Source organism: Poromitra crassiceps (assembly GCF_964638095.1).
Source record: "Poromitra crassiceps genome assembly, chromosome: 9".
Lineage (NCBI taxonomy): Eukaryota > Metazoa > Chordata > Actinopteri > Beryciformes > Melamphaidae > Poromitra > Poromitra crassiceps.
The window spans coordinates 21,171,000-21,198,658 of NC_139630.1; the positions used below are offsets into that span (position 1 = coordinate 21,171,000).

The 27,659-nt window shown below is 42.4% G+C and overlaps 1 pseudogene across 1 annotated transcript; it reads right to left on the reverse strand.

Moving 5' to 3' along the window:
- On the reverse strand, positions 1–26,720 carry LOC310781896 (1-phosphatidylinositol 4,5-bisphosphate phosphodiesterase delta-3-A-like; annotated as a pseudogene). The gene is made up of 14 exons (XR_014554061.1): positions 26,582–26,720; positions 24,040–24,268; positions 21,236–21,365; positions 18,340–18,574; positions 16,243–16,444; positions 14,016–14,160; positions 13,036–13,188; positions 4,694–4,846; positions 4,414–4,567; positions 4,162–4,278; positions 3,808–3,986; positions 2,670–2,799; positions 2,092–2,298; positions 1–2,001 (listed from the first exon to the last, which is right to left on the reverse strand). The product of XR_014554061.1 is annotated as a 1-phosphatidylinositol 4,5-bisphosphate phosphodiesterase delta-3-A-like (transcript).
- Positions 26,721–27,659: the final 939 nt, after the last annotated feature.

Below are 27,659 nucleotides of genomic sequence, written 5' to 3' on the forward strand. Positions count from 1 at the left end.
TATTGGTACAAACTCACTCATTTTGACAAACGGTCAACATTTACCAGTGCATTTACTTTGTCACTCATCCCTTTTGATCAGTTAGTCATTTTTCAATGATGCTAGAAGACACTTAAATGTACAGTTAACTGTCCCATAGCCTCACAATCAAAGCTGGGTTAGTTTTCATCACTTTTTGTCTAATTGAATGAGCTCACATCCACATCAAATCACATGGCGTTATTTTAAAACTGTGCCAAACAAACAGCACAGACAACAGATCCTCAGAGCAAGAGTACATACATTATGCAAATCAGGTTTTGGACACTTTCTGCGATTCAATTACGAAATAAAATTTAAACAAAACGGTCCAATCGAAGAACTACGCGGTTCCCTCAATGCATATTCAATATGTATTGAGGAAGCGTGTATTCGTGGCATGTTTTTGCTCAACTCTGAAGAGCAGTGCAGTTGGCCAGCTATGACGTATGACCCTGCACCCTGACCTTTGACCTATGACCCTGCACACTGAGCTGACAGGACATGCTGCTGATTGTAAAGCAGAGATATGAGTTTCCATGGTCATGTGGAATAAGCCTGTTCCTTCTCTGTGCTGCAGCCTCAGAGCCACAGAGGAAGATCTCCTCTTTAGGTTCTTCAAAAATTGTCATTTTTGAAGCAATTCGGTGGTAGAGAAGATGTTCGTTCTAACCTATGGTTCCAACACTGTTAGCTTTAAACTAACGTTAACGTTAGCTTTAGCTAACGTAATAGCATCTTAAGCTTCATACAAGTCCGCAATCCGTAAAAATTCAAGTCCGTGTCCAGGCGGCGGTCAAATCAAATATCGATTCAGCCAAGTCCGTCATAAAAATTCAGTAATCAGTTCCAGAAATAGTGTAGAAAAACCAGATAGTCAGAGATAAGTTTGATACACACAGCGACCGGGATAAAGCGGAAACTAGCTCGCCGGTTTGACTAAAACCGGAAGTTCGTCCTTTCAGTTGTGCACAGAGGCTATTAAACCTCACAGTTTATAACGTTTATATCAAACATTGATTAGTTTAACTATTTCTCATATACTGTATACAGGTATGTGGAAATTTCCACAGTGCCAAGGTTAGAGTATCCAGAGTATCAAGTTACATTAACGGCATAAACACTTTGATCATTTGATCCATCATGTGTAGAAACTGTGGAAAATACTGGCATAACACAACACATTTAGTACCGAAACATTGTAGCAACAATAATATTTTTAGTTGTATATCTTGGCTGTAAACCAACACAACCAAGACACGATTGGCTGCTAACCATAACACTTCTGAGACAGCTTTGAGTCAAGTAAAAGCTATTTTCGCAATACTAATATTAGTTAAAACCCAATTATGAAGTATAAAAATGTTAAACATTTTTCACACGCACAAAAATGAAATGAAAGAACATGTCTTCAATCTCTGTCCCGCAGAGCAGCGATACGATGCCCTCCTACACATGAAAGATAAAAACATTCAAAACAAGTTTGGGGACGGGGCCCCGTATGAGCGCTTCACAATCAATTTCACAGCTAATCTCCAGCGTCCCCCGTTTCCATGGAGGGTAAGAGCAATCAGCAGTGACAAGAAAAGACTTGATACTCCCACAATCTAGCCCCAATGTCTTATCCAGCCCCAGGCAATTTATCTGCAACAGCCATGGTTCTTCTTCATCTGTGACTGATAAACGACATCTTTCTTTCTTTTTGTCTTGGTGCAAATTGGACACTTGAGGCTGGGACTGGCAGACTGGCAGGCAGCGGCGGGCTGTCTCTCTTCACATTCGGAGCTCCTTTTCAAAGCTCCTTGTTGTCAGAAATCTAGTTTTCCAGATGGCTCAGAGGTGTGTCACGCCTTTGGCTTTGGCCAAGGCCATGCGCTCTGAAACGGTTTTGACTCCTTCTGCGGGACACTTTCACATGGACAAAGAGCGTGGCGGGGGACAGGGTGGAGCCGTCCGCCTTCAGTAAGTGAACGTGACGATAGCCTGAGGAGGGAGAGGAGCACAATACCCACATTACAAACAACGTCCAGCGACAATGACTGGTCACGTAATATCTAGAGCGTTTCTGAGCACCTGTGCGTAGGCTTGTGAACGGCAAGGTGAACTGGCCCACAAAGTCGTTCTTGGCCATGTGGTCGTGGACCACATGACCACGCGGTCCGCATGGTCCACATGGTCCGCATCTGCGCTTTGTGATGTGGTCCACCACAAAGCGCACCAGGGCCAGTTCAGGGACCTGCAGCTGGAAGCTCAGAGTGCAGTCCCACCGTGGATTAAAACCTGCAGAGGGCGCAAGAGAGCTGTAAAAAACATCAACTCTACCTTCCAAACAAACTAGTAATGGCGTTTCGACAGAAAATGCTGTTACACAAACATCTGAAAGATCAGCGACGCACAGAATCAGGTATCAAAAAGATGAATCTGATTTTCTCACTTCATCCCAGCATAATAACATAAGGCGATGATGCAAACATAAACAGCCCATTTAAGATTCATAATGCATTTGAAATTCATTCCCACATTATAGCAATAGTTAATCAGACCTGAATATGAGGGGACTGTCTTCCTAGTCAAAACATCTGTATAGGCTATCAAATGCAGCTACGTTGATGCTTCATGGATCGGGGGAAGGAATGAAATGGTAAAATTACCGTTGTTGTCAATGCGCTGGGTTTTGTCTCTTGCATTATCAATGGACACCCCATGAATTTCCACCCACACTTGCGGGTCCACGATGGAGCTGGCCTTGTTGATTTTCGGCAGCTGCTGAGCAGATATGATCTGGAAGCAAAATATCTGCAATCAGTCTGTTTGCATATCAAATTCTCCTATGAAAATGATTGAAAATATCCCCTAAAAGATTAATAGTGTGTTCCGAGTGAAACCGTCATATGCTTTAACTAGAACGACCGCAACGCGGACTTATGCCTCCGCCATTAGTTCATTCTGGGGTCCAAATCGCCATTTGAGGCAAATTGGAAGAGATTCCGTCAAGGCACTCCTGTGATGTTGCGTTACAGAGCTTGGAAATTGGGTGTGTGAGAGGTCACAGTGACCTTGAACTTTGACCACCAAAATGTAATCAGTTCATCCTTGAGTCCAAGTCGATGTTTGAGACAAGTTTGATTAAATTCCGTCAAGGCATTCCTGAGATATCGCATTAACAAGCTTGAAAATGGCATTCGAGAGCTCACCTTGACCTTTGACCTTTGACCACCAAAATCTAATCAGATCATCCTTGAGTCTAAGGCGATGTTTGAGGCAAATTTGATGAAATTCTGTCAAGGCATTTGTGAGATATCGCGTTAACAAGCTGGAAAATGGCGTTTGAGAGGTCACAGTGACCTTGACCTTTGACCTTTAACCAGCAAAATTTAATCAGTTCATCCTTGAGTCCAAGTCGATGTTTGAGACAAGTTTGATTAAATTCCGTCAAGGCATTCCTGAGATATCGCGTTAACAAGCTTGAAAATGGCGTTCGAGAGGTCACAGTGACCTTGACCTTTGACCTTTGACCACCAAAATCTAATCAGATCATCCTTGAGTCTAAGTCGATGTTTGAGGCAAATTTGATGAAATTCCGTCCAGGCGTTCCTCAGATATCGCGTTAACAAACATCGTACGTACGTACGTACGGACGGACGTACGTACGTACGTACGGACGGACAACCCGGATCCATAATGCCTCCGGCCTGGCTATCACCGTCGGAGGCATAAAAAGTTACACCCAGCTATAATCGTCATCTATGAGTCAAAAGTTCAAAAGTTGGTCAGTAAGTCACCGCTCACCCGTATAGTCAGGCTGGTGGGGGTGTGCCCCGGGCCTCTTCCTGTGTTCTCTGGGTTAAAGTCGGACAACGGGCTGCACAGGAAGCTGGGTTTGAGGATGTATCCACAGCGACCGTTGGGGAGGAAGCGACCCTGGTTCAGGTCCATCTGCTCCCCGGGTGTCTGAAAGTTCAGGGCCACTGTCCGGCACGCATGGAGAGGGGAGACGATCACATGCACCGACACAAAACATTTTAGCATCAGTGAATTAAATGAATGTGTAAAAGCCAGTTCCATCAGTGTGCAGGGGCATAACATAGCAGCAATTGAATGAAAGTGTAGTCTCCCAGCAACCTCCTGGTCTGGAGTACTAACCCATCTGGCAGCCACCATTCCACATTTCCTGGGGGTCATAGTTGGATGATTGGAGACGCTGGCCAGAGGGGTAGATCCGGCTCAGCTGCCTGCTGTTGTGTCTCACAAACAGCTTTCCTGCATAAATGAAAACATAGAAAAACAAATGCTAGAAATACACCAGAGGAAAATCATATTGTCTCTATATAAAGCAATGTTATGTTGTGACTTTCTCTCTATAATATCAGGATGCAGTCCTTTCCGCTGCTTTACCGGAGTCTTTGATGAGTTTCAGGGCATCGCTCTCAGAGAAGGAGGACATCTCATTCGGCGGTTTTGAGGATGTGTTTTCAAACCCACGGAAGGGAACGCTCCTGCAGTACACCACCAGCTCCGACAGCTCGGGACTCAGTTTAGTAGAGACCACCTAGGAAGGGCACATAACATGAAAAAGAGTTGATGATAGAAACATATTTATTTCAAAATATATTGCACTAGCTTCTTTTAAAAGCTTAGATTGCAAAGGTACAACGACAGATCTTCCTGAGCTGACCTTCCCAGGATCCTTCTTGGATGTCTTCTTAATCATGTCTGCTATGTCATCCTCAGAGCTAGAAGAGAAGCTGTTGTAGCTGCTGGTCTCCCCTAGCTGACCCAGGTGAGGAGTCTCCCTCTTCCCTTTCACCAGAATACACCCCCTCAGCTCCTGCAAGGAGAGCCACAAATTAATAGCCTGCTGGCATTTGCACCTACACAGAGGTCAGAAGTTCCAGACAAAGGGACCAGGTGTGTAGGGGTGTGTGTGTGTGTGTGTGTGTGTGTGTGTGTATGAAGGTCCATACGTCTCAATAAACATGCGCAGCTACGACTGAACGTGTCACACAACGCTTGACGTGTCATGTAGTTTCCCCATTGACTTGTAATGGTCATGCGTGTATGCGTGCGTTTACGCGCTCTGGCTGCGCAACCCGCGTACATCATTACGCGTAAATGTACGCGTAGTGCTGTACGCGGGGTGCGCAGCCAGAGCGCGTAAGCGCACGCATGAAGATAATAGAACAATTTTGTCACGCGGGCACATGCACGCGGACTATGATGTGCGCAAACTACATCACGCGTAACGACAAGCTGCGTAGCACAGCTACTTCCAGCGTGTACACGTGTGACCAGTGTTGGAGAAATTTCGTTATGCGTTCACACACACAGGCGTTGGCAGTTTTGAGTGCGCAACCGGAAGTGTATGTGCAGCGCGCACAACACTGAACACATGAACGCGTCGCGTACTTCTCTTCTGTTTTATTCTCTTTCTTTCTATGTTACATTTTCATCCAGTAGACGGTGCCAGTGACCAAACCAACCAGTTGATCAAGCATGTCGCTTAGGCGTGATTTCTAACCCCACATAGGATAAGCAATAACCACGCCCTGTGGCGCCGGGATTGGCCAGGAGCAGCACTGGAGGGCACGCAGCCCAGCGATTTCATGAACCAACTGAATAGCTCTTGAGAACGGGCATTGAGAGCGGACATTGAAATTAATTATGGTCACCTACCTTCCTTAGCATAGTAATAATAATAAGCATAATAATTCTACACAATGTACACAATCTACAAAAACATGCAATAATATAAACGGTGTTGTGTTCACGTTCATAGCTCATATAATATAATGTATCATATCGTTAATTTCAAGCTCAATTCTTACCCAGAGAAAAGGTACAGCACTGAAAATGTAACAAGCAAAAGTTTTTTAAACATCTTTATTTTAAAAGATGAAAAACCCCAGGTGCTATGTGGGGTTAGAAATCACGCGTCGCTTCGAGGAGCTGTCCTGCTTCTGAAACAGAGCAGCGTCACAATCACATAGCCTGCTATAATGTTTATTAATGTTCCAGATGTATTTTATTTTATTGACAGTATTTCATTGTTAATATGAGCTGCTGCAAGTGTTAATACTCTGCTGTTCCTTAACAGCAACATGTGAAGTTGTTATTTTTTATTTTGTAGCCTATTATAAAAGCCTGCTGCTCTCTGTTTTTGTTAACTTGATTCCTCATTCATAGGCTATATTTTTATTTTATTTATTTATTTATTTGTTTTATTGCCTAAACATTTCAGAGGCCATTTAAAAAACGTTATGCTACATGCTGAAAGATCGCCTGGTTTTTTATTTTGTGTTTTGTAGCTATAGCCTATTATATGGTAACACTTTACAATAACGTAGGCTACACAAATACTATAGTAGTTACTAGTAAACTAACCATTAACTAATAGCCAGTTAATGAGTAGCTAATGAAAAATTTGGCATTAGTCAATCACTAGTTAATCATAGTTAATGAGTAGGTAGTCATTAGTTAATGATTAGTATCTATTTTCCTGAAGTATTATTGCCTGAACATTTCTGAGCCATGATTAAAATGATCTGTTTATGAATTGCGTGGTTTTGTGTGCAGTTTAGTTTAGTTTAGTTTATTAGGATCCCCATTAGCCATTGCACAAGGCAACAGCTACTCTTCCTGGGGTCCACAGTCAAAACAAACAATACAGATACATTACAAATATGCAAAGTAAAAGACAAAACACATTTTAAAATCATAAATTTAAGACAAACAAGAGAAAACAAACAAAAACTCACTCAACCTGGTTCTAAATACAGCATATGTCCATCCAAATAACCATGTAACCTCCATCACAATATTCCTAAAATACTATCCAATATATACAGGCATATAATACTATAATATAATACATCTACCTATAGCCTAACTAATACATTACTATCCGTTTAACAATCATTATCTATTATCTGTCCATCCATAGTACATCCTTATGTTATATAACGTCTAACTATATTACTACATTAATTACTATCACCTCTATACGATATCTAGGTGTATAATCACTATTTCTAATACCAGTTCCATTCATTGCGTATAATTAACTAGTTATGAAATTATAAAATGTACTTTTAGCTTCTTTTTAAGTCTATATCTACTTTCTATATTTATAATTGTAGGAGGTAGAGCATTCCATTCAGACATGGCTCGGTACATGACAGATTTTTTCATTGCATTTGTTCTAGGCCTAGGTAACGTGAAATGCTCCCTCGCAACCTGTCTGGTAGTGCGGGTATGTCTGTCACATGTATATTGAATATGATTATATAAACATTCTGGTTCCTTGCTACCACAGATCTTTCTGAAAAACAAAATTAGACTCACAAGCAGTCTTTGTTCCACCATCAGCCATGCTAGTTTCTTATGCATTAGCACTGCACTTGACCTGTAATTACATTTAAGTGCAATACGAGCTGCTTTGTTTTGACCAATTTGTAGTTTCCTTAGTTCCTTTTTTGATGCACTGGACCATACAGCAGGACAGTAGTCAAGATGACACAAGACCAGTGCTTGTATAACCTGGACCACTGAATCAGATGTTAAATACTCAGCAGATCTTCTGATTAATGCTAACCCCTTCCCCATTTTCTTAGTTATGTGATCAATATGTGATGACCATGAAAGATGACTGTCCAATGTTACTCCCAGTAGCTTTGTTTCACTGACCTGTTCAATTTCTGTTCCATTCAGTATTAGATTTAACTTTGGATTAGATTGCAGCACACTCTGCGAACCAAATACTATGCATTTTGTCTTTGAACTATTTAACACCATTCTATTATCAGTTATCCATTTTAAGACCAACAGAATCTCTTTGTTGATAGCCTCTGTCAGATCCTCCACTGACTCAGATGCCCAGTACATCGTAGTGTCATCCGCGTACATCGTCACATTGGCCTTTTCTAAGACCAATGGCAGATCGTTCGTGAATATAGTATATAGGAGAGGCCCAAGGCAACTTCCTTGAGGAATACCAAACTGTAAGTTTTTCATGTCTGACAATGAACCATTAAAAAACACTCTCTGTGTCCTACTGGACACAGAGAGTGGCAGTGTGATCACACTACTGGCAGTGTGATCAAAGAATAGACCTAGAATGAGTGTGTTTACTGTCATGCACAATAAACTGATAATGAGAATTACTGAACTCAGAATAATCAGTTTATGAACGAAAAAAGGGCACGCAACACAATTTCTTGATAGCTCCCGTGGCGGACATTTATTGAGACAGTTTCAGCCCAATTCGGGCCGTCAGTGAAGGCCCGAATTGGGCCTTCGAATTGGGCCTTCAAAATCACAGGCAGCAGCGGTGCGGCCAGGGGATGCCTGTTGCAGCCAGCGACACGGCGCGTGGCCTGAGGGGAAATTGATGAGTTACAATCAGCAGCTCATATTAACAATGAAATACTGTCAATAAAATAAAATACATCTGGAACATTAATAAACATTATAGTTTAGTTTAGTTTAGTTTAGTTTATTTCGGTCAATTTCACAAGTACAGCTCAATACAGTTGTGATTAAAGAAAAGCAAGAAAACAAAATAAGAGGACAAACAGTGATTGCTGGTTGGGTGTATACAAGCCTGAAAAGATCTGACCGAAAAGGAGTAGGCTGAAGCAAACGCTTATAGCGCCTACCCTTTTTTCATTCATTTTTTTATTTATTTTATTTATTTATTTATTTATTTATTTTTTTATTTTTTTATTTTTTTCTTGATATATAATATTGATAATATTGATAGTAATGATAATAACAATAATAATGAGTACTAAGCAAAATACAGGTATTCTATATACACATGAATTGTACTTACAAAGTGTCAAATACACAAACTAAATTTCTATATATCTATGAATGTAATAATATGTTTAAATATAATAATGTAATATAATATAAATATCAATCTTGAGTTTTATATTTGTTAATAATCTGATTTTTTAACATTTTTTTTTAATTTGTTGATTGTTTTACACATTTTTATTTCATTTTCTAGGCCATTCCATAATTTAACTCCTTTAACTGTTATACATCTTTACATTGCATTTGTTCTGGTTTTTGTTGTTGTAGTTGTGAACATGCAGATTCCTCTTAGGTTATAAGTGCTTTCTCTGGTTCATAGCAGGCTATGTGATTGTGACGCTGCTCCTTTCAGCAGCAGGACAGCTCCTCTTCCACTCAGTGCGCTGTGCGCGGCTGCGCCGCTGCCGTCTGCCGTCTGTCTCTCTCTGCTGCTGAAATTGTGTTGCGAGCCCTTTTTTCGTTCATAAACTGATTATGATTATGACACACCCTGTATCCCTCCTATGGAGGGACAAAAAACCAAGGATCAGCTATAAAAAATTAATACAGCCGCGAAGCAGTGGAGGAATAGGACTTCCAGATATCCACCAGTTAGGCCCAGCAGAGTGGAAAGTCTTCACTAGGTCGTTTTCCAGAAAACAGGCAGAATATGTTAATTGAAGTGTTCTATCTATAATCCTTCCCTTTGTCCACACAGCTCCCCTGAAAACAGCTAGGCTAAATAACATAAGGCATATGTTTAAGCTATTTATTTTTATTTTTATTGAAAAGTTAAGTAGACTATAGCCTACATTATATTAACTCTATAATAAATTAGACTCACGTGCATGGGGGCAACACCTATAAACACAATGAATTTCCTACAGTTTTAGGCCTATACATATTATCAGATGAAATTAATTAGAATAAACACTCTGAAAATAAATAAATAAATAATCATATTGCGACTGCATGGTGCATATAGATTGGCAGCCAACATCCGCATGTTTCCAATTCCTCTCTTCAATTCTTGATGGATTTAATTCGTTTAAATTGCCATAATCTCGAGATTGAGGCTAACTAACACAATACGCTATTTCTTACCTTTTTCTTCCATAAAAACAAATGTTATTCCCATGTTGTTGTGAGGTGACGAGAGGCGCACTGTGCATCTGCACTTCCTAATTGCAAATTCATTCATTCATCACGTAGCCTATAGGCTAGCCTACACATCACAAAATAATATTCGCTAATTTAATAGATGGAGATGTGTGAACATTTAATTCTAGCATTTCAATAGGCCTATATATCAAAATTGTGCTGGTGATGGGCAGATGCAGGCTTTCATCTCGCTGTGCACTGCGTGTTGGACATCAAAGGAGTTATAGTTTATAGGCTAACACTTGCCGGCACTCCTTTCATCAATTGATATGCGGGCCTATAGAGTGGCATAATCAAGGCCCAAAATCGAATTAAAACTAATTTAAAATGAACAATGCTTGCTGGCTCACGTGGAGCTACCTGCCGACTCAAATCCAAGTGTCTCTCCAACTTGCAATGCGCGAAAAAGCAGTGAAAACCCATGCGTAATATGAACATACATAACAAAGTGCCGACCCATCAAATAGGTAAGCTAATGTAGACATGGCTGTCTGACCCGTGCCCCCTGAAACGATGGAGGATTCAACCTTTCAAATATGAATTTTAAATAGGCTATAGGCCTACCGATAATCATATAGCCTACTGTAAATATGGCTGGCAGCTATAAATAAAAAAAAGGTAGGTTAGTTTTTGTGTGTGCCTTATTTAGCCTATTTTATGTTTAAGAGAAATATAGCCATTGTTAACGAGATGTCCATTATTTCAAAATGCGTGATGTCTGCATCAAATAGCCTGACATTGCAGAAACAACACACAACTTGATTTAAAAACGAAAATTAGTTTGTTCTGATTTTATTACAAATATTCCAACACTTTATTTTAACTTCTGTGTTGACATATTAACAGTATCATCTGAGAAAGGTTTGTCGGCAGTGCACTTATCTCAACAAGCCATGCGCTTGGCCTGCAGTGAGCATTGTCGCGTTTTGATCTGCTGGTTATAAGCGTGGTTGACACAGCCGAATTTAACGCGGCGGCAATCCGGAAATTAGGCTATAGGCAACAAAATAAATTGATTAAGAATTGAGGAGCAGAGGCCTATTCATATTACACAGGCTAGGATTGTGCATTGCAAGTTGGAGACACACTTGGATATGGAGTCGGCAGGCAGCTCCACACAGGTGCGCAGCAAGATGAAAGCCTGTATCTGCCCGTCAGCACAATTTTGATATAGGCCTCTATTGAATGGCTAGAATTCCTCATATAGACCTATAGCTCACTTTGCAACATGGGAATAATATTTGCTTTTATGGAAGAAAAATGTAAGTATAGCCTACGAAAGCACTTGGTGTTTGAGACCACATGTGATCATAGCCTACTTACCATTCCTTAAGTGGCAAATCAACTCCTCTCCTTAATAACGGCAATAAGAATAATTTATGCTGTATGCACGGGCGGCGGATGCGTTTGGACACACCTGAATCCAAATGTCTTCATATTGCACAACGCACGGCCCGCGTTTGCATTTGGTTGTACAAGATCATCTGTGAATGATCAATCTCAAGATTATGGCAATTTAAGTTAAATACACATGGCATTGCATCAATATACAGTAGTTGCAACACTTCAGAAACTCAGGATATAGCCTACCACTGACTGAGTCGGAGAATGGGATATGTACAGTAGTAGGCTACACTGTGGGCGGTGCTCTCCTAACTTGTTTTGATTTTTCAGTTTGTTGGCAGCCTGGAGGTGGGGGTGGCTTCCCTGGGTGTCTGGGGCTGGCAAAGGGGCTCTTAGCCTGGGTATGGTGGCTGGCCTGGGTGTCTCTAGGCCCAGTCATAGACTTTTAGCCTCTCTGGTCTTAAGACATGTTAACTTGTGCCCCTGGGAATCCAAATAGACCAGCCTGTCTGGTCTTTGGAGATATTGCTCCAGGGGCAATGATACATTTCAATTGTATTCTCGTTACAGTATTTCAACTTTATTCACGAAATTTCGACTTTATTCTCAACATTTCAACTTTATTCTTGAAATGGAAACTATTTTTTTCCCCTCCTGTCATTGGAAAAAAAAATCCCTCTTTAATTTTTATTTTTCATCATGCATGGCCCTAAAACTCCATCGTAGTCACAATCAATTTGATGTAGTTTTTATTCAATCAGAAATACATATTATCTAATAAAATAGTCACACTGTAAAAAAAAAAAAAAAAGTCCGTGGCAGCCGACATCTAAATAAAGGCTATTTCTCACCAATGTCTGTGATCCACAGCTGATTTTAGGATGTATCCAACGTTTACAATCACATTCCTGTATCTGAATGCAGCAGGCTCGTGTTTGCTGCTATAGCGAAATTATATGAAGTGACATAAAAAAACGAGTTGAAACGTTTATTTCAAGCTGCAGGAATGCAGGAAACTCGGAGAAATATGGACTTGAAAATCAATTTCGGAGTGGGGGGGTTTCGGAGTGGGGGGGTTTCGGAATGGGGGTGTTTCTGAGTGGGGGGGTGTCGGAATGGTGGTGTTTCGGAATCTGTGGGTCCCCCCCCCCCCCTTTTCTATCGTCTTTGTCATGTCCTGTTTGTATTATGGAAAAAAAGAAAAAAAAAACATTATAGCAGGCTATGTGATTGTGACGCTGCTCTCTTTCAGGACAGCTCCTCGAAGCGACATGCTTGATCAACTGGTTGGTTTGGTCACTGGCACCATCTACTGGATGAAAATGTAACATAGAAAGAGATAGAATAAAACAGAAGAGAAGTACGCGACGCGTTCATGTGTTCAGTGTTGTGCGCGCTGCACATACACTTCCGGTTGCGTAACACTCGAAACTACCAACGCGTGTGTGTGTGAACGCGTAACGAAATTTCTCCAACACTGGTCACACGTGTACACGCTGGAAGTAGCTGTGCTACGCAGCTTGTTGTTACGCGTGATGTAGTTTGCGCACATCATAGTGCGCGTACGTGTGCACGCGTGACAAGATTGACTATGTTAAGTCATGCAGGCACACACACGTTGCTGCGCATGTGTCAGTGAATAGTGACGTCGATAGGACCCCATAGTGTGTGTGTGTGCGCGCGCGCGCGTGCGCGTGCGTGCGTGCGTGCATGTACCTCAGGAGAAGGCAGGGCCTTCAGTGCCTGGTCACTGAGGAACTTGTCGAGCAGCTTGCTGCCCAGGATGGTGCGGAGATGTTTGGCCATGACAGCCTGCTGCTCCACAGAACAGTGGTTTTCCAACGACAGGATTAAAGGGTATGGAGAAGCCTGCAGAGATAAACATAATAGGAAGCTGTTACACTAGGGATGTCAATTTTCGGTTAATTTCACTTTCGATTAACCGACGCTAATAATCGATTAACCTATCGGTTAATTCATAATTTTTTAATATAAAAAAAAAAAAAAAAAAAAAAATGTTTTTTTTTTTTTTTTGTCTATTTACTCAATGAACTCATGCCCAAACAAGGCGTGTCTATTTAGATGCTGAAATGTTAATGCTTTTTGTGTTAGAATTTCTAACACAAAAAGCATTAACAAGCATTAACAAAAAGCATCAACATTTCAACACAAATTCTTTTTGTGTTAGAATTTCTAACACAAAAAGCATTAACATTTCAGCATCTAAATAGACACGCCTTGTTTGGGCATGAGCTCATTGAGTAAACAGACCAAAAAAAAAAAAAAAAAAAAAAAAAAAAAAAAAAAAAAAGAAAAAAAAAAAATTTAATATTAACTGATAGACCGACAGCAATAACCGAACAACGACGTTAGCGACGGTTAATCGATTAACGGTTAACCGTTGACATCCCTATGTTACACCAAAACCATTACAGTCCAATTACACCACATTGTATCAACACAGGACCTAACACTGTAATGCTATACTATGTCAAAGCCAAGATACTGCAGCGCTGCCTCAGAGCCAAGAATGCAACTGTAACCACAAGGGCTTTAGTCGTACGTCCGGGCAGGCAAGAAGTCAAGAATCTGAATTTGCTTAGTGACTTGTACCACTGAGTTGTTTCATGTGTAGGAGGGACAAACAGCCTGCATAGTGTCAGAACGGAAGAGGTGATGACTCAGGTTTCTCTCACCTTGAAGGCGTACTGGGCGATGGTGACAATGACCTCCTTGAAGGGGACCTTGGAGGTGAGAGTGTGGCCATGGTAGATGACAGGCTCTCCTTTATCTCCGTCCCAGCAGTCCAGCTCCACACAGCGACAGCCCTGATTCAGAGCCCTGTCGGTGACAGGTGGCACACTGAAGTTACAGCGCAGGATGTAGGATGACAGTGGGTAGGCTTACAGACAGGAAGTTAAAATGGGGTTTTGGAGTTGGACTGAATGTTTGGTCATATACCAGCCTTAATCTGTTGTCATCAAATCTGGCCTCACTATCATGGTGAGTGCTGTTGCATTTGAGTATGTTTGCAAGAAATGGGATGAATATGTTTATCTCACGATACGATTCGATAGGCGATATGGGGCTCAACCACGTTGCAATGTAATAAATAAAAGTTCAATGACAACCAACTCTGGCTGTGCAGAATTATGTTGAATTCTCTGCCACAAATCTTGCAAATAAGATTCAAATAGTGCAAATAATATAATTTCGACAGAGAGCTTGTGAAATTGTGATGAGCAAGCCGTCTCATTTGTGATTACGACAGCAGAATAAAATGTAGCTGATATTGCAATTCATTTTTCAGCTCCACAATTCGCATTGTCTCATTGTTGTATTGCAATATGTTGAATTTCATTATAAACCGGCTCTCTCAAATCAAGCAATCTGATTGGTTCACAGCCATTGTATAATTCCAGTAACCGAGTTCAATAACCCATGGCCATGGGTTATTGGTTGCCATGGCAACTCTCTTACTAAAAGGCAGCGCTGCGCTTGAGCCAAACAGCTTTCTCCTGATCTGCTGTATGGAGGGTCACTAGTCGTCATTATGGACGCATGATGGCGCAACTCTCTTACTAAAAGTACCTCAAAAACAAAATGGCGGAGACAACTTTCAGATCCTTGTGAATCGATCTTCGCTTATAACTTTACTAATACTTCGCAGAAAATGATGATTTGTACAAGAATAGACGCGGGCTAATGTCTTAACCCCTCTCTCGCGCGCCCTCACTCTTAACCCCGCATTTCTAAATAAGACGTAACGTTACTTGGTCGGCATACGGCTCTGGTGTCGGGCTTTGGAAAAGCTCTCAGCAAGCGCCAGGATTGGCCAATGTCACTTCAGTCTCCAGAACGATCCAATCAAATCACCCGCACGTCTATCTTCTTGCTAGAGGTCCCGCCTTACAGTAGTGTTTCAACCATTGTTTCAACTGACTCTATCAGAATAAAATGCCAGTCGGACTTATAGTATTATTATTATTATATTATTATACTTGGAAACCATTTTATAAAAGCAATATAGCACTCGAGCTGCGTGGTGTTGTGGAATATATCTCGCTGATAAGCTGTTATCCCACTCGGCCTGCGGCCTCGTGGGATAACAGCTTATCAGCGAGATATATTCTCCACAACACACTTGCTCTCGTGATATATTGCTTAAATATTAGGGGTGGGGGAAAAAATCGATTCACCTAAGTATCGCGATTTTTAATGTCACGATTTTTTGGATCGATCTTTTATTCCAGAATCGATAATCGCAAATTAAAAAAAAAAAAATTTTTTTTTTTTTTTGGTGCTTGCAGTCAGGCCACTCACTGAACAACAGGCCAGGCGCCGCCTACTGGTTTACTAGTGGTTTTATTACTTTATTAGTTAGTCTGAAGTAATAATTACACTTCAGGGTTAAAGTGGGTGCATCTCATTGTAAAATTGGACTTCAAACGGCCCAAATCTGGCTTCAAACGGCCCAAATTTCACGCGCGTTGGCCCATATCGGCCTGGCCTGCTTGGTATCTAATGCCCGGCCTGAATTATGATCCCAGTCCGCCCCTGTTTTTAACTATATCGCCCAGCCCTACTCATGATATATAATATACAGTCTCTAGTGTATGATTCAACTTTTCCCATGTTCTAATCTAGTGTAAAAAAGCAAACAAACTGAAAAAAGAAAAGAAAAAAATAAACAAAAATCGCAATAAATCGTAATATCGAATCGCAATAATCGTAGAATCGCAATACTTAAGAATCGCAATATAAATCGAATCGGCACCCAAGAATCGTGATAGTATCGAATCGGGAGATAAGTGAATCGCCACAGCCCTATTAAATATATCATCCCATTCCCATATTGTTTACACATGTGCTATTTGATGCACAATTCTGGCTGTGTAAAAAGGTTACAGAGTGTCTGAATACCTGATGTATGGCTCGGTGCTGCTGGCGCTGGTGACTTGGTCCTTGGTAAGGTAGGTGTTGTGTGAGGTGGAGATGTAGTAGTGGGACAGGGGGTGACTCATGTCCTGGTAGACCCTGGCGTGGTCGGGGTTAACCACGTAATACCCCTGAGACAGCATGTACATGGTGAAACCGTTCCGGGTCATGAACTGGTTCTCCTGAGCTGCGATGAGTAGCAAAGCATATTCGTCAAATCAATTAACTTGTAACTGGGTTTATCAGCCAAACCGGTATGACAGTTTATGAAGTGGTATAGTAGGTATAAAATAGGACTGGTGTAGGTGCAGGGGCAAGACGAGACAAGACCAAGATCACACCCTCCTTCTCTCACAGGGATTAACATACCGGTAATCACAGTCCAGGAACTATCTCATTCTTAAAGTGGTAATACATGTTTATTTTTATATTATTTATGTTTATTTTTATTTTGTTGCTAAACGTTCATTGCTGTTGTGTTTCTACCCTGCATTTCCCACAGATCACCTGTCAATCAAACAGTGTGTCCAGTACTGTGACATATAGGCCCAATCCCAATTCCTATCTTAACCCTCAATCTTAACCCTCAGTCTCAAAAATGCGCACTCCCGCGAAGTGCTAGTGCTGTCCCGATTCTCACTTTGTTAAGTTAAGGATCGAGTTTGAGGGCTCTACGGCCCTCAGTTTTGAGATTTTCCACGACCACACTTGGCGGTGAGTGCGATCCCAGAATCCCTTGCGTGTCATCAGCTAGATCCATTCAGATGGAAGATGGCGGCGAAAGGAGGAAAAAAGGAGCCCTACAAAGTTAAGTATTTCCTTGTTAATAGAGATGTAAAAATTACGATAACCATTGTATTAGCTTAGTTTAATGTCATTTTATGGATTTCCGTTTTGGAATCCTAACAACAATTGTTGTTGCTAACGAGTGGGGGCTAGAATGACCGTGCTTTCCGACGTGAGGGCTGGCTTGACTGCAGTGTTTAACTGCAGTCAAGCCAGCCCTCACGTCGGAAAGCACGGTCATTCTAGCCCCCACTTGTTTTGTGGTGCGTTGCATTACACGTAGGCTGTATCTTGATAAAAACAACTCAACAACGACATTACCACCGAGAATTATGGCATTTCGTAACAACGTTAACAATGTTATAATATAATAATAATAATATGGCTTGACCAGCACGGCTACTGACTATCGATAGATAGCAACAACAAATGTGTTAGGCTCCAAAACGGAAATCCATAAAATGACATTTAATCTAAGATAATACAATGGTTATCGTAATTTCTACATCTCAAGGAAATATTTGTAGGGATGCTTTTTTCCTCTTCTTTTGAATTGACAGACTGGATCCAGAGCTTTGGCATATTGCTGCCCCCCACAGTCTGAAGACGTATCTGCCTTTAAGGGCTGTCCCATTTTAAAGTCGCAAGATAGCCCTTAACACTTAGTTTTGAGGGCTACTAAGATTGAGGGTTGAGCTTGAGGGTTAAGATTGAGGGTTAAGAAAAGAATTGGGATTGGGCCATAGTCTGCATTTATCCCATCCAGGCTTGTCCTTCCTCTGGGGGGCAGCCAAGAGCAGTGGGCAGCTTTCTTTTATACAGCGCCCGGGGACCAACTTCAAATGTTGTCATCACTGGTCAGATGATAATCTTATGCATGGTTTTTTTGCATGGGGAGGTGCCAATATCGATGTTATAAGGAGGAACGGGAGCACGGGGAGAACATGCAAACTCCACACAGAAAGGCCCTTTTGACGAGATAGCCCACCTGGGCAGTGGGCACTGAGGACATGGGGGACACACACCCTCAGCGCCCACAGCGTCCCAGCCCAGGCGGGAATCGAACCCAGGACCTTCTAGCTGTGAGGCGACAGCGCTACCACTGCGCCACCGTGCCCCCCATACATATTACTCTATTGAAATTATGGACTTGCACTATGTCTTGTAATGAAGCCCTTGCATAAGAATTTCACACGTATGTACTCGTACAAGGGAGTGACAATAAATATCTTGAAACTTGATATTTATGTATTCATATGAAAACGTTGCAGATTAGTGAGTGCTTGTGGGACCTACCCCAGTCATTGAGCTCATAGGTGCGTATGAGGCTCAGGGCATCAAGCAGCTCAGCGTCCTCCCCCTGGTCTCCCAGGAACTTGCGCAGCTCGGCGGCGGAGAGCACGCAGCCGTTGCTGCCTTTGCTGGAGTACTGTATGAACACAGAGTCCAGCTCCGGACGCCGCAGCAACTCCCGGTGGAACTCCTTGATCTCTATGAGGTCCAGGCGGCGATCGCACGACCCTTCACACTTCTGGGACACAGAGGATGTGGAGAAACAGATGTATGCGACTTGGACAAACAAATAAGCATCCAAACAGAGAGTGAGAGAGACAGATAGAAGTGGAATGCTTTTATTTTGGGAGTGCTCCAAATTCTCTGGGGAGAGGGCACTAATATAATTCAACCCAGCTGTGCGTACTTACATAAAAGCCCTATAGTACACTCTGAGGAGGGGCAGTATTCAGAGAATGCTTTGTGAAGGAGGATGAAAACAACAATTAAAGTGAAATGGAGAGCTGAGGGACATAGCAGGCAGTAATTTTTGTTGTTTTATGTGCTGTTCCTTCACATGCTATTGTGTTATGTACCTGTTGCAGTTTGTGCCGGTTGACGTTTTTCTAGCCTGCTTTTTGTGTACTTGTTGGCTAAATTTTGAACGAACCTGCTATAAATCTGTTTTTATTTCCTGTATGTAAAGCACTTTGTGATCCATGGATTTGAAAAGTGCTATATAAATAAAGTATTACTTACTTACTTACTTACTTAATCCCACACAATAAAGAAATAACTGACTGATTATTATTGTGGTGGAGGGAGGGTGTAGAGAGATGGAGGGGTGCGGGTGGCTGACTGGCTTGCCACTGGTTTGGTAATTGAACACAGACTATACACTCTGGGATGTCTGGGTAAACTGATACGACCCTAACTATCAAAAACATCACGAGTAACTCCACATCTCTATGCGTCCACTCTCTCTCTCTCCATCCACTCAGAATTCTGGGCACATGAATTATATTGGCTGACCATAAACGAAAGATGTTGTTCGTCTACGGCAGTGGTTCTCAAAATTTTGGCTTCAGTACCCCCTTTCCCTGATTTCTGAGTCCAAGTACCCCCTTTACCCGACTACCTCATTTTGCTTAGAAAACGGCATGAGAAAGATATAACATGGTGCACAGTGCACTGAATGAATAACTCATCTTTTGAAGAAAATCACATTACAAAATAAGAATTTGAGTGAAAGAGTTGCAATTAGTGCCTCCTGAGCAGTGTTGGGAGGGTTACTGTTAAAATGTATTCCACTACAGAATACTGAATACATGCCCTAAAATGTCATTTGTAACCTATTCCATTACAATACTCAAGTGTATACTTGAGGGTAGAATACTGATAGAATACTTTGGATGACTTTTGGAACACTTCAAAATAGTCTTGCTGAGCCCATTTGTCTGGGTCACTCTGAATGTAGTTAACTCTTGCTTAGTTAGGAATGACCTTGTTACTGTCTTCAGAGGAAAGCTACCAGTATGGTAGCCTGGGTAAACCCAGCCTTCAGCGTGCCGTGACGTCACAGGCTATGCCTGTAGCGTAAGTTTTCTTCGTGACTGATAGCACATAGAGGTCACGTGGAGGCTGGGTTTACCCAGGCTATGTAACAGGTGTGAATTTAGCTTGAAGTTTGATATTCAATAAGCAGCCTGGTGAGGTTACTGCACTAACTAACAGGTGGTGGTTTTGACTTAGTCAAGATTGTGACACATTGGCTGTGTCATAAAAGTGAAATATGTTTTTTTTTTTACATTTATTTCACCAAGCAAGTCATTAAGAACAAATTCTTATTTACAATGGCGGCCTGGAAAGCGACAAGAGCCACTTGAGGGAAGGGGAAGTGGGCAGTTTAATATAAACCGCCGTTTCACAGCCTTTTCAATGGATTCACGTCAAACCACCTCTAATTTGTCTATAATATTCCTCACCAACATTCACAGTTAGTAGTTTGGAGTTTTATATTCACTAGTAGCTATCAGTAGTGACTAGCTGACGTAGCTATTAAAGTCAGTAGTTCTGTGAAGTGATAGCATCTTCGTTCTCAGATTGGGCATTTTTCCTACAGATGAAGATGAGCCAATCTGTCACAATCTTAACCAAGTTAAAAAAAACTACAGTTATGACGTAGCCGCCTCACCAAATTTCACAGTCATTAATTTTCCAAAAGAGACCTTTTCTTGTCTTAAAATCCCCTCATACAGGCCTCAGTGTAGTGGGCCTACTGTACATAGGCTTTGCACACAGGTGAGGAGAATGTTACACTACACTATATAATATCATCATACTGTATCTCCACATCTCTATGCGTCCACCAGAGAACTTTAATATAGAGACACCCGAACTTGCAGTCATTTTCTGTATCTGTGCCACGGAGGTTTCGCCACTGCCACGCCCCCTTAGGAGACTGGTCAGCCAATGAAGTTTCATACCATTGACAGACAGCCAATCACAAGCTGAGAACCACGGTCATTTAGGAGACAGGAAGAGTTCCATTTCTTACAATTGGCGGAGCATGGAGTGGTGTGTCTCTTATATTAAAGGTCTCTCTCTCTCTCTCTCTCTCTCTCTCTCTCTCTCTCTCTCTCTCTACCTCTCTCTCTCTCTCTCTCTCTCTCTCTCTCTCTCTCTCTCTCTCTCTCTCTCTCTCTCTCTCTCTCTCTCTCTCTCTCTCTCTCTCTCTCTCTCTCTCTCTCTCTCTCTCTCTCTCTCTCTCTCTCTCTCTCTCTCTCTCTCTCTCTCTCTCTCTCTCTCTCTCTCTCTCTCTCTCTCTCCATCCACTCAGAATTCAGCTCACGTGAATTATATTGGCTGACCAGAAACTAAAGATGTTGTTCATCTACACTACGGTGTGTATTGCAGGTACCTTGAATAAAGTGCGGGCATGCTGCTCATTCAGGTCAATGTTGATCATCTGCAGCAGTCGTTTGACCTCATCGTAGCTCATCTTACCACCCTGGTTCTGATGGGTTCGTTTCAGGTAGCCTCGGATCCAAGTGTAGGGGGTTAAGGAATAAACTCAGACTACACCTAAACACCATACACATACAGTTAGCTTGTGGATTAATAGTGCGTTAGCATCATCATTGATATTAATATTAAAGCTCAAAACCTCGGCCTGCTAGGCCGGCCGCTGACAGTGTATAAAACAAAGTCAAACAAACAAAGAAACAAATCAAAGTCCAAATGTTACACATAGCCTACAGCCAAAAGCATAATGACTATGAATCCAAACAGGCTTTTTTTGCTCATGTCATTTAAAATTATGGAGGGCAATAAACACTGACACCTAACAGTCAATATTCTACTTGTGGTGTGAACTCTAATAGGCCTACAGTGTAGATGAGTCAATAGCAGCAAAAGTCACATTCTAGTAGTTAATTATCCCAGTGCACACACGCGCGCGCGCACACACACACACACACACACACACACACACACACACACACACACACACACACACACACACACACACACACACACACACACACACACAGAGCCATTAAAGCTAAAAGCCTCCTAAGCCACTGACAGTGTATGAAACATAATTACACAAATATGACTGTGCTTTATGAGTCCACCACTAACACTGTGACCTGAAGATAAAACCACACCTTCTTCTCTGGTGCACTGGTCTGGACATGCCCCGGTGCCCTGCTGATTTCTTATGTTCTCAAAACTCAAAATGTGCCAACAGAGCCTCAAAGAGAGACAAACTGAGAAGCAGATGATCTTAGTAACTAAGACTTAGTTACAGGCTGTCTGCTATTTACACTCATGTCACCCAGTGACTATGAGGGATTATTATTCACAAAGATATAGACCCCTTATACGCCTACGTCACAATGACAACAAGCAGCGTCAGATGCGCAAGACGGAGGCAGAAAGACAGACTCCGCGCAGCCCTGTCAAGTAGTTTTCCAGTGGCCCGAAAACTATTCGAGCTAGATATGTCTTCGTGTTGTGCAGTGCGATGCCAGAATCGGAAAGCTATTGTAGCAGAGTATTCGGGTCCGCCTATTCACACTTGGTTAATAAAATAATAAACGATAGAGCCAGGCTGTAAGGTTATAACAAGCTTCTCCCCACATATCCTGTTCTACGCAACTCGAGGGAACATACACAGTCTCGCACACACGCAATAGAACACAACACAACACTCTGCAACAGTCTGTTACACTATCAACAAAGCAAAGACTAAAGTTTTACCGAATCCCGTCAACTCATACTGCTTTTAATGCTAACCGTAGGTGTCTTTGGTTGCAAGCCGAAAGAGGAAATCATTAAAAATGCCCGACTTTGCAGTGCTCGCTCATTTCATATCAGGTAAACTGTAGTAGGCTGCTAGTAACAGCCACATCGCTCGGTTAGGTAACAACCAAGTAACGTTAAATAATGTCATTATTGAGTTGAACTGATTGGAACGAGGACATCATTAAAAATGCCCGACTTTGTAGTGCTCTTCATAATCAGGTAAGCTGCCTGAAACTGTAGGCTGCTCAGCCACATCGCTCGGTTAGTTAACGACCAAGTAACGTTACATAATGTCATTATTGAGTTGTGTGCATTATCAACATAACAATATATCTTTGCAAGTTACAGAATAATTATCTACGCTATCCCCAGTTATAAAGGAATGCACGATATGTATTGCCGGCCACTAGGCTTGGCCAATTGACAGCGCCAGTGCGTATGGGTCTGTAAGACATATCCCATTAAACAGCGTTAATTTCGATGCATAACATTGCTTATCACTAGGGCTAGGCGATAAGCTGTGGTAGTAAGCCGAGAACTGCATTTTAAAACTAAAATATAACTGTGTGTTGCAGATGGGCATAGAGCAGTCCTGACAGCGGGGCTTTTACACAGTTCTCACTGTCTGTCAATGCTGGGCTGACGGCTTTTTGCCTACACGATGCGCGCGCAGCTCAATGTTGACAAGCTGTATAAGGGGTCTATAGAGTTGAGGAAGGGTTACGTTGATTATATTTTTATTTTTTATTTTATATTTTATTTAAGTAATTTAGTGATCAGAGTAGATTGTCTATATGATGCCAAATTCATACACGGTATTGCATGGGTATAGTTATGAGTGTATTATTAATAAGTATTATTTATAGATATATAGTAGATAGGTAGATAGATAGAAAATATATTTATATTTTATGGATTATATAATGTTATATACAGATAGTGATATATTTAAGAAATCATAGAAATTATGATATACATTTATACTTGTAATTATCAATATGGATATTGATGTTATAAGAAGGGGGTAGGAGTATATAAGTCTTTACTTCTTCCTACTCCTTTTTGAACATGTTGAGGTTGATCAATGATTGCATTTTCTTTTTAATTGTTATTTTTATTTTATTTTTGTTGCTTAATTTTTATATCATGGCTTTCATTGATATGTTTTTATTTTTTTGTTTTATCTGCAAGTTCAAAATAAAGATTATCAAATCAAATCAAATCAAATACAGACTATATTTAGACAGTGTTTTTCACAATCCATTGCTGCACAACCTGGCTATGCTGTGGATGTGGGATGGCACATGTGACATGACGTGTTAGGCTGCGAGCAGCATCAGTCACCATAGCAATCATCTCTCAGCTGCACTATATTTACTCGGTGTGGAAGCGGGCATATTGCAATGGGCAGGATATTGGTCTAGTTTCTCTTTCTGGGTCATGCCGGCCACGCGCTCCTTCAGGGTGCGGATCCCTCGGACCCAGCGCTGAGCCTCGTCCTCGCAGGAGGACAGCAGGTCCAGGTTCTTCCTGGCTCCTCGGAAAACCACCGTGAAGCAGCGGCTCTCCGGCAACGAGCCGGACAGCCGCTTCAGGGCCTCGGACTGACAGCCTTCAAGCACACACTCCACCTCTGTCACTGAGACTGGGAGAGGAGAGGAGAGGAGAGGAGAGGAGAGGAGAGGAGAGGAGAGGAGAGGAGAGCGCAGGAGAGGAGGGGGAGAGCAGAGGAGGGCAGGAGAGAAGGAGATGAGAGGAGGGAGAGGAGGGAGAGGAGAGGAGGGGAGGGAGAGGAGGAGAGAAGAGGAGGAGAGGAGAGGAGAGGAGGAGAGAAGGGGAGAGGAGAGGAGAGGAGAGGAGAGGAGGGGAGAGGAGAGGAGAGGAGAGGAGAGGAGAGGAGAGGAGAGGAGAGGAGAGGAGAGGAGAGGAGAGCGCAGGAGAGGAGGGGGAGAGCAGAGGAGGGCAGGAGAGAAGGAGATGAGAGGAGGGAGAGGAGGGAGAGGAGAGGAGGGGAGGGAGAGGAGGAGAGAAGAGGAGGAGAGGAGAGGAGAGGAGGAGAGAAGGGGAGAGGAGAGGAGAGGAGAGGAGAGGAGAGGAGGGGAGAGGAGAGGAGAGCAGAGGAGAGGAGAGGAGAGCAGAGGAGAGGAGAGGAGAGGAGAGGAGAGGAGAGGAGAGGAGAGGAGAGGAGAGGAGAGGTTTGGGATAAATGACAATAAGGACAAACCCAGAATGTGTGTTGCTGTGTAAGCACAGATTTGGCTGGACACCACAGTGGCATTACATGACATGGAGCTGAAAGAAACTAAAGGTCAAGGATCAAGTCTTCTGAGGAATCCCACATTCTTCCTAGCAGAGTGGTATAGCAATGCAATGCTTAGGTACAAACATGGCTGTTATAAAATACGACCTGTACAGGCATGAGTGTAGCAAGTGTTCACCATATGCTTCTCAACAGGATCATTTTAGCCTGTAACTTTTACGACACAAACTGACACTCAAGTGTAAGCTAGACCTCCCAGGAGATGCTCCCTCTGCAGACAGTAACAGACCGCGGTCATTTCATGGGCTGCTTGAAATGATGCCATGGCATGGCAAGAATCATCTGTCTCTGTCTGTATGCGTGCTTGTGTATGGTGTGGGCTGGCATGGCAAAAAGTGTTAAGTGGTGATAGAGAATGAAATTCCACAGCCAAAAGGTAAACAGTGAACCACTTGAAGAAAAACCAGTTGAAATGAAATGATGGAGCCAGGAGTCAGAAGAAGTCGTCTGATATGATGTATTGAACATAGATCTTGGCCAAGAGATGCACTCCTGCATATTCACGGATGGATACACAGGCTTACATACATTGAACAGAAAAGTCAAAGATACTTATAGGACACACATCAGATGACATGTCTTGACGCACACTTGAAGGCTACTCTGTAGACTCAACCTATCTGTTATTCTGGCCCTGTAGAGGGCGCTGTGGCACGGTGACAGGGCACAGTGTGCGATAGAGAGGAGCTGCAAATGTATGGTACAAGTTATCTAAATACGTCTGTCTGTGTATGTACACAGGTTATCCAAATATGAAGTATGTCTGTGTCATAACTATATGTAACTAAAATGGAAATGTATATGAATATATTAATAACTAGTGATTGTCCAAATAAAGGCTAATGTGATGTAAATTTTCTCTATCAAGTGGTGTCTTCTATGCAAAGTCCTTCTGAGCTGAAGGCACAACACTGAACTGCAGGTCCCTGATCACACTGGATCACACACACACACACACACACACACACACACACACACACACACACACACACACACACACACACACACACACACAGAAACAGAAACAGAGAGAGAGAGAGAGAGAGAGAGAGAGACAAGCTGAGCATGTGACTGTCAGCTGGCCCCACCACCTTTAGCCCTTTGCAGTAAGATCTCTTAGGTCCTGAAGACATTGGGGACTTTAGCCAGGTACCCCGACGGGTAGGGGGGGTAAGGGGGGAGGGGGCTCCCCCCCACTCAAAAAATTTTGGTTTTTCCAATCCGTAAATACCCATGTTGTGAGTCATTTGAGATGAATACAGAAGAACAAGATTAGTGGGTCTCAAAGTGAGGTCCAGGGACCACCAGAGGTCCTTGATAGGGTTCTGGCGGGAGTCCACTTAGCAAATTTACATATTTTATTTTATTAAATATTATATCTCAATGGTACGAACCCCCCCAGTAACTCCTGTGAAGGTATTTTATTAAGGTACACGCTTCCTGTAAACCTAAATTCTGATGGTGTCATAACAAACTGCCCTCCTCCCTTCTCCTTATGGTCCTTTGTCTTCCTCCTGTTCACCTTAAATGCTCTCTCGCTCTCTCAACATAATAACCCTGCTGTAGTCAGCCCCCACACTCTGTCCTCTCCTCTCTTCACCATCACCATCACCTTGACCCTGGGGCCAGGATACTTACAGATCTGCTGGGCGAAGGCCTTGCGGGAGCTCTTGGTGGACTCGCACCACACCGTGACACCGTCCTCCAGCAGCCTCAGGTTGTGGCTCTTCTGCCACCTGGTCGAGCGAACCTTCACCATGCTGGAGCCCCGCATCATCACGCGGACGTCGGCATCGTCCAGCACCCCTGGAGCACGCACGCACGCACACACACACACACACACACACGCACGCACACGCACGCACACACACAGAAACAGAAACCGCACACACACACACACACACACACATGCACATTCAGGCACAAAACAGAACAAGGTTAAAGGTTTTGCATAATACAAATTCACATTCTGCAATATGTAAAAATGGCATAGCAAACCCCAGATGGGTCACAAAGGTTGCTGAAAATTTAATATGAACAATGATGCTAAGTTTCAGGAATCAGATTGAAATGGTGTAATATAAGATTCTTTGTTATTATAGGAAACATGTGTGACCTAACCCATCTATGGTTGGGATATTTGACAATATAAGCTACATAATACTGCGTATTCAGACAAAAACAATATGTTTCTACATCTTCACTGTACTGTAAGTGCTGATAAATGAGATTCAGCCTCATGTGTTGTTGTTGTTGTTGTTGTTGTTGTTTTAGAGGGATGAACTAGCGTGGTAAAACCAAACAGATCACGTGATCACATCACATGATGGTATGGTTTTACCAGGCTAGGGGTGAACAGGAACTCTGCACATTTGTGCTTTCAGTTTCAAGAGTGTTCAGAGGAGAAGTCTAAATACACTTTCTCAATGCTTAAGTCAATGCTTAATGAGTCTCTCAAGCACAGCCGAAAATATTTGTTCAGAAACAGTTGGCATACTTTTCCCCTAAGCAGTTAAATCCCTTTCAGTGTAATTCTTCACAGTGCCAGTGCCCATAGTGACAGGGATCCTCACAAGGCCCCCAGAGAAGCCCTCAGCCCCTCCCCCTGCACAGAGACAGGCTGGGCACTCTAACCCAGAGGTTCTCAAATGTTTTTCAGCCAAGGACCCCTTACAAGATAGAAAATATACCGCGGACCCCCTCATTCTGATTTGTG